The following is an 8,854-nucleotide window of genomic DNA, read 5'->3' as shown; positions in this document are numbered from 1 at the left end:
CTTGACTTCCTTCCCTGTTTCATTTATGTGAGAGATGTGGATGTTGCCTTTTAAGAAACCTTGCCCATGAAAAGCAGGACAAAAGGGGCTTTTCGCACTCTTTCAAGAATTGTGATGATTCTTGTAGTTCCTGCTCTTTCCATTTGAGAATGATGGGGCCCAATTCAAGAAGGAACATTACAATTTCTTCTTCTATAGATATCAGTCAGATTTGTTTTATCTAGGTGGAGAGGAAAGAGGCATTTAATTGTCACTAGGGAGGACCACAGAAATCCCAGGATCTCTAGGAGAGGACATCAGCAAGATCTTCTCTGGACTATTCATAGCCCAATTTTTCATACATAGCTCTCCAGGACAGATTGATCCTTGGGTTGTGAACCAGCAGACAGAAGATTTAGGGAATGAGCCTGGTGGTAACAAACTCAACCAGCTAAAGGGATCCCACCAAACAGCCCTCAGGGACTAATCACAGTTAGATGAGGTCCCTGTTATCACATTGACTGAATGCTGATGCTGATGAGATAGTTGGTGGGGCTACCCTCCTTTTGGTGAACTGTGCACAGAGGAAGGTGAACGTTCCCAGGAACTGAAGAATATCTACTTACTTTCAGCAGATTCAAGCAGTATCCCACAACCAGGAGATATGAAAAACTATAAGACACAGGGACTAGACCAGACTGACCATAGCATGGAGATCCCATAAACCAGCCTCTGACAACTGCAGCCCATGTCATATTTCATACTCAAGGCAGCACAGCATCTGGATGAAGCAGAAGGCTCAATCTTGTATGACAGTAATTTATGCCTTGACATATGGGGAAATTTGTGCCGTTTATAATTCATCTACTGCAGATGTGACCTGCTCAAGCGGGACCCCACTTTTTGGAAACTGAATCGTCTGAATGACTTTGTAGATTATTAACTTGTTTTCTCAAAACATTGTGTTCAATGCCTCTTTTGCTTTCTTTTTGCTTTATTTTAGGTTATGTGAAAATATGCATTTTGCACAGAGCAGAAAAAACAAATTAACTAAACAACAGTATCAAGTAATACGCCCTAGCTGCAGCAACGGCTTCAGGGCTTCCTTCCTGTAAATGGTGCCATGGTCTCAAAATCTCCGATCTCTCAGGTGTCATGGTACTCCTAAGTGTTAAATACTAAAAATATAGAAATTAGGTAACAAATGGGTATTTGATACCTATAACATAGCAGCACCTTGCAGCTCCAGGATTTCACAATGCTCTGTATTTACGATGCAGAACATAAAGATACTCCTGCCTTAAAGAATTGACCAAAAATATGTTATCAAATGGGTGCTAAGCAAAGAAACAACAAAACAATATTAGCAAAATGGGTCAGCATCCACTGGTGGTTTTTATAGCCACCTCATCGGAAGATCCCTGTACCTTCAAGCCCTCTGTTTCACATGTTAATCTCAAATTCCAGCTACTAATGCAAGAGATATCCCTTCTCAGTATATCTCAAAAAACTCCTCCCACTCTTCCCTTTTCACCACTTGGTACAACCAAGCAAACACATGCTGATCTGAGAGATCTTGTCAAAAGCAGCAGACGGAGGGTCACCGAATGTGCTATGTTTGTAATTTCTTTTTCCCTCTTTCAATGTTATCTCTCCTCTTTCTAACATTTGACAGAAACCAGGGTGAAGAAGAGGACAGAAAAACACGATGGCGTTCAGACCATTTTGGTGCTGTGAAGATATGAAATTTTATGGTGCTGCAAAGATAGCGCAAAGGTCACCCTCCATTCCTCTCTCCCACCTCCACTTGTCTACCAAGAAATACATTATAAATCTCTCCCTCATCCATAAATTAAGGACTGTTTACCAGTAGAGTCCTTTCCTCAGACAGTCATCAGCTGCCTTGTTTAAAACTGGATATTCACAAACTATTAGGAGGTTTAATCTTATTTTCCAAAGGTGTATGAATGAATTACCACAAACTGAGATGGAGCAGGCAAGTCCTCATGAGTGGGAGGTGAATGCCACACACACACTCTCATGTTGTGCTCTGATGTCAGTGCCCTAGGCACCCACGGCTCATCTCTCAGGCTTCGATTCAGACAAACACTGGGGTTTGTTATTATTATTCTTTTATTTCCCGGTAATGTTTTTTAAATCACAGTAGCAACATGATAACAGCAAGCTCAGCCCATTCAACAATATGTAAATATTTTCCCACAGGAAATGAGATAGAAAATTCATGTTCACAGATTTCAAAAGGTCACTTAAGCTTCAGTGCGTAAACACCGGCAATCTGCATCCCAGCTGCCTTCAGCGATAATTCCTGTTTAGGTGCTCACCAGGCATGGAGACCACAGTAAGTGAGATGTGCAAATGTGGATGACAAAGAGATGGAGGCAGACTGAGATGGAGAGTGTGAGAGACCAAGACACCAAACAGCAGAGGTAAGAAAGAGCCGAGCTGCAACAAGCATGGTTCTTCAGACACAGATTTTGGTGCTCTGAAGTTATGCTAAAGGTACTTCCTAAAATACTCGTCTGTATATGTCACAGTTGTTTTGCTCCAGGGCATTTTCCATCTTTTATCTAAATATTTTCTGCCTACTTTCTTGCTATACCAGATACACAACCTGCTCTGGGGGAATAGGTGCAGAAAAGGGACTACGAACCTTCAAGAAACTCTACTCATGCACAGTCCCACAGGCAATACAGACTCATCCAGGCTCAAGGTACTTTTCCCCAGTTCAAGGGGTGGCTCCATCACCTCTATAGCTCTCTCTTTACACCACCCACCTTCCAAAGGAGCAAGTTATCATGCACAGGAAGTGCTTTGTGAGGTGATCCTCATGCTATGGTCCAGATTCATGATAACAGTGTTAATTTTCTCTCCCTCTCTCCCCTCTCAGCACACACAGGCTTTCTTCTGCCACTTGCATGCTGAGGGCGCCTGCAAACAATACTCAATGATCCCGATCCATGTGTTCCTAAATCCAGATCTGGAATCCAGTTCCCATCTGTTGCTGAGTCTAATCTGGGACTTTCCCAGTGCCTACCAGTGACATGATCATCATCCTAGGAGCCTGATATGTGATTTGTATATATTGTATATATTTTTATTATTATTTTCTTATTAATATTATCTATTATTATTATTATTTTATTAATATTTCATTAAAGTAGTTTAGTTTATTGTCATCTCATAAATCTCTTTCTCTCTCATCCTTCTCTCCCTGAAGGGAGTGGTTGGGGCAGCATCTCTCTTTTTTTCAGTGGCCAGTCTGGCTCAAACCACAACAGCAGTAAACCAAGAGGTGAGGCTGTGTGAAGAGGCTGGGATATGTAATGGAAAGGTGCAGGATCTAAGGATATAACGCAAAATGCAGCCTGAAAGAGAGTTGTGCAACTAGCCCTTACATACCATGGATAAAGGGAATGAAGGGAAAGGAAGAGCCCACCAAGATAAATGACTGTCTGCAGACAGCTGGCTAGTATCAGGCCAGAAAATCGAAGTTCTACCACTCGTGCAACTTGGCCTTTCTTCATTGGTGTAAAATGCACTTTTTTTCAGATAGGCCTATGGAGTATACCAGTAAAGTGCCACCAGAAACTAATCTATGGAAAATGTCTTCCTTCTATGGAGTAAGAGGTCACAACAATTTCCAAGATGACATGGTGTCCTTCTGTGATTACCCAGATTTTGCATAAATGAAAGAAAACCATCCCCACTAATTTCTTACTTGCAGGGGTTAGAACTCTTGACTTTCAGCTCCTGTGAGTGTTTTTTTGGGTAAAAGGTTGGTGTGTTGGGGAACAGAAAGGAAGGAACTGGAATAGAGATTCCTCCCTTGAAAACTGTGCAATGCTCTCCTTTTATTTCCTTTCTGGGTTTTTTGTGTGTGGGGTTTGGGTTTTTTTGTGAGTTTTTTGTTTTGTTTTGTTTTTAATTTACTTGGGGGCTTTGTTTGCATTTTAATGCTAAGGAACACTTTCATAGATTTTTAATGACCATGAAGGGTTCGGGGGGAAATTGTTGTTTTTAATCTGGTTAAGAACACTGAAATTTTGAATTTTATCTGGCTTGAGCCAGTCCAACTTTAATGAAACCATGGTCTTCTTTTAACCTAGAGAAAAAAAATTTCCACCCTCTCAGAATAATGATAAGAAGCAATTCCTTCAGCTTTTCCAACATCAGAATTGAGGAATATTTTTATTTGTTCCATCTTCTGAGGTAACTCTTCTTTTTGTGAGTGTGCACACACACACACACACACACACAGAGAAAGGCAACTTTTGCCACGTTGTCTCAGTTTGGGAGAAGTGTGGTGTCAATTTAAGACATTTCACTTTCTATCATTCCCTGAAATGTGGTACTGTTCATATTGAAGTGAAAGAAAATAACAATAAAAAATGAGGAGAGAGGAGGGAGGATACCAGCAAAGCATGAGTCAAAAATAAACCCATATTGAAAAGCTGGTTCACTATTTCTATGTGGAAACCCTTTGGAGATTTCTGCAAGCAGAATCAGAGGCACTGGAGTTATGAAGGTTTAGAAAGCCATGTCATGCAGGACAACACAGTTCTGGTTTTGCCTAGATGCCATTATTACCCCCATGCTAACATCGAGAGGAAGACCTATCATGTTTATGAATATTTTCTGAGGTGGCAGGAGATATAACTCTCGGTCTAGAAAAGTGAAAGGTGTTTTCTAGAAGTTTCAGGCTGCATTTCCATGCCACATCACAGCTGTGCAGCATCCTTCTCATCTTGGGATAATTCAGAACTAGACTTTTCCCAGGGTATTGGCTGTTGTCCAATATTTCTTTTCCAATATGTCCAAGTTTCAGCAATATTCAAGACAAAAGTCCTTTGAATTCTCCTTTGTCTTGGCATGCCAGGCTGTAAAACTGTAAAGAATGATTTTTAAAAGGATTTTTCAAAGGATTGCAAGCTGATCTCTCTCCATCCCAGGCACTGGGACAACAGAAGCAGCTATAAGGGTCCTGTCTCAAAATGCATAACAGAGAATACAAACCTTTGAGCACCTGGGTCATTTGAAAGTCTGTAAAGTCCATCTCAGAGTGGGAGATTTGGCAGCTTTTTGCCTTAATAAGTAGAAAGCCAAGAAGTTACCTGATCACTGACTATAAGAATGCCTTTAAGGTGAACATTTCAAAAGACTTACAGAAAATGCACTTTTGACTCAGGGGGTTTCATTTTTAAGGGATTCGTGACACATGACCCAGAAGATCAACTTCATATGACATTAACTTTATAATAGGGAGTTCTGAGTGCCCACTGGGGGAAAAAAACGGAAGGTGTGTGCAAGCTAACACAGATTAGAAACTCTGCATCTAGTGTAGAATACAAAAGGGTTAAATAGATGGATGTTGAAGTTGGATATGTGTGGCCTAGAGATCAGTTTCTTATTTCTAACCATAAAGACCAGCTATTAATTGGAAAAACCTATGTAGGGAAAAGATGTTCAGCATTGTTCAGAATCTTTCAGTCTAAGCCACTTTTAAAAAATAAGTATTGTCTCTATCAGAAGGTAGTGGCTCCATATGAAAACTCGGGGATGACTTCAGTGCTCCACGCTATACCCTAAACTCCTTTCACGCTTTAAGACCTAGTAGTTAATTAGCTTTTCATTAGACGTGGACACAACAATTGAGATGAAGTTCCTTCTCCAAAAAAAGGATTTTGATATCAAACACTAATTTTTTGCAGAAAGGCATTGTTTGCAGACACAATAATTCCTGAAATAACTTCGTATTTGCCAGGATATCCCACCATGGACATACATTACAGCTGTTAGTGTTCCTTCAGAAAGAACTCCTGTTTTTTTTGTTTCTTCTGAGGGTCTGGCTGTGCTTCTCTGTGTTGTTTTTAGTAGTATAAAGAAGAAGGTGAACTTGAAGAAGGCCTCTCTGTCCCCATTCTCCTGCTCTCTCGAGACACACTGTCCACCTGTGGGGAAAGTGCTCCTGCCTTTAGCAAGCCTGACCTCAGTGTAACGTGCATCATTCACTTATTGCCTCTCATCCTGTTACCATCTCGAGGTGGGTTATCAGTGCGGGTCCCTGTGTTGGTGTTCCAAAGGCAGAGGAACTCAACAGTCCCATTCCTAAATAAAGCCCTTCATGCTGGTTTGGGAAAGCCCTGGGTTGCCAAATAGCTGGAGTCTGATTTGCACTGTTGACAAAAAGGAAATGCAGGGAGAGAGATTAATTTGAATTTGAAAATTTGGGGATCATTTGATGCTAATCTAGCCTGCCTGATACTAAAACGAGAGATTCACTTTGAATTTGAATGTCAGATGATACCCATCTTGGCTGGCTGCCTCTTACTGACTCTCTGTGAATGGAAATCCCTCTTTGTTTCAGTCCAGATGCAGGCATGGAAACACTTTCCAGTTGCAGCTGATCAGGGAAGCCAGGAAAGACCTAGGAACAAAAGATTCCTCCACCTTTTATTCCTGGGAAATTTAAACCCGCTTACTAGCCTGGATACAGTCTGTGATGACATTGCAAACCTGCTTAAGAGCATTAGATTGTATGCCAGCATTTATCCACTCAGCAATGACTCTTAATTCCCATTACTTTCAAATCCCCGTCTTTCGCTGCAGCTTGATTACAACGGTGATTAATTTTTAAGTCAACATATTTACCCAAAATACAACATCATTAAAAAGACTAAACATAAAACTGCGTATTTACAAATATCTTAACTTGATGTGATTAAAACAAACAGCCTCCTCTCTCCTTGTTTGGATATATACAGACGAGCCCAGCTTTTTTATTCACCTTTATATTTTCATGCCAATAGATGGCACTAGCATTTTCTCCATTTTTTACTACAATGCTAGATTTCTATATGATACTTCTTGCTCTTGCTTGGATTTTCAAAGGGTTGAATTGCTCATTTCTGAGGGGAAGTTTTATCCTTGGAACATATATAATGTCACTCCAATTTTGCTTTCAGCTAGTAAATTTCTGCATACTTCATAAAGCCTCAATGCCACGAGACTGACTTTTTCCCATTGTGAAAACAAAATGAATTTAAAGTTTTCATTTCCATACTGATGGGAGAGTTCACCATGAAAAAGCCTGTAGGGTCTCAGTATAGCATGCCTTAAAACTTCTATGGCTTTTATTCCATCATCAGTTGTGAAAATAGCAAGAAATTTCTCCTTTTCAATTATATTTTTATTTGAAAAATGGTCAGTGGGTTGCACGAAAAGCAGAGACAATAAAAAATGTGAATAAGATTCTCAGTTTATTTTACTCTACACATAAACTTGGGAACTGGTTAATATTCTTTTTTCATACCAGATGCCAGTTCAACTGTTCTAATGAAACACATACTTTAGGAAAATGTATCTTAACTTTGTAGTAGGTGTAGAGTCCCATTGAATTAAAATAAATTTCAGCTGGCCAATGTCATCCCAAACAATTTTTTTTGTTTGTTTTATTTGCCTTGGCTTGGAAAGAATGCTATTGTGAATGGCTCCTCCAGTGTGAGGTGAGGGAGGACCAATGGATTTTTATTTCAGAGGGTATAAAGAGTAAACAGGGTATAAATTCAGTTCATTGCCTTGCCAGCAAATCTCTGTTGGAACAGTGTCAAAAAACCCTGAGAAGCTTGCTGGCCCAGTTGCCCAGCTGCTAGCAAAGTGATATTTCTCCAACTTGTGAAGTTATGATGAGGATAAAGAGAATTATGGAAATGTCTTTCCCTTTTTCATATCTGCTACATACTAAAGAGGATTCAATGGGAAATTAGGTGAATACATAAAACAGGACAGACCATGGAGTCTAATTAAAAACCAAGTAAATCTTAAATACACATATTGGTCATGCTCCTTCCACTCCCACGCAGTCTACATGGACTTAGGAAACAGCCATAAGTTAAATCAATGCCAGGTCAGTGATAGGAAAGTCCCCTTCGTGTTGTTCTGAGATAACATCCAGTCATGACTAACGAGTTATGATGCTAACCCAAAGGAACAAGTGAGTCCTGGACCCCGTGACATTCATTCTTATCTGATCTCTGTATTACTGATAGATCTGCTTAAATATGGCAGGTAATTGTCAGCTGGCCCAGGGCAGCAGCATTTTGCATTTGCAGTTTTATGCCTTTAACAATCGTGGCGTAGCCGTTTGCTAACACAGAACTAATTAACATGCCAGTTAAGGCACCTGGGCTTTGACATGGGAGCAAGCAGAAGGTGCAGAAATTAAACCACTACAATTAATTATGTTTGCCTCTCAGAGCAAGGCATTGGTGTCCTGGGATTTTCTGTCTGTCTTCATTCCCTTTGTTCATTTCCCTCCCTGGTAATAACACAACACTTGTAGAAATTAATTTGGTGGAAATTGATTAAAGGTGGACATTGTTTGCCCATGAAAATAATTGTCTATGATGCCTGGTGATGGGAAGGATGTGCACATAAAGACGCGGAAGGGTGGACGTAAATCTCCTCTCAAGCTGGAAGTGTTAAGAGGTGCATCAAAAGGTGAGCTCAGCCAGAAAACATGGAAAAGAAGAGAAATAAAAAGAAGGTTACATGGGAAGAAAGTGAGTTCATCAGAAGCATCTAGTAAGACAGAACTCAATAAGGCTAAAGGATTATGCCTGACTGAGCTAACTCAGTAAAAGCCACTCCTAATGGGTTGCAGGTTTAGCAGTAAGAAACATTGATGTTTCTTGTTGTTAAAAAGAGTCTTGAATTTGTCCTTCATTCCTCCTCCAGTTTGTGCAGGTAAGACAGTACTGACCAGGGAATAGGTCAAACACATCTACTTGAGATTTATCCTGTTATAACCTGAGTGGGAATAGATTTTAACTTTATTTTTCATACTGATTTTATACCT

Source organism: Chroicocephalus ridibundus, chromosome 2, assembly GCF_963924245.1.
Source record: "Chroicocephalus ridibundus chromosome 2, bChrRid1.1, whole genome shotgun sequence".
NCBI classification, from domain to species: Eukaryota; Metazoa; Chordata; class Aves; order Charadriiformes; family Laridae; genus Chroicocephalus; species Chroicocephalus ridibundus.
Note: the sequence above shows the minus strand (reverse complement) of the source record.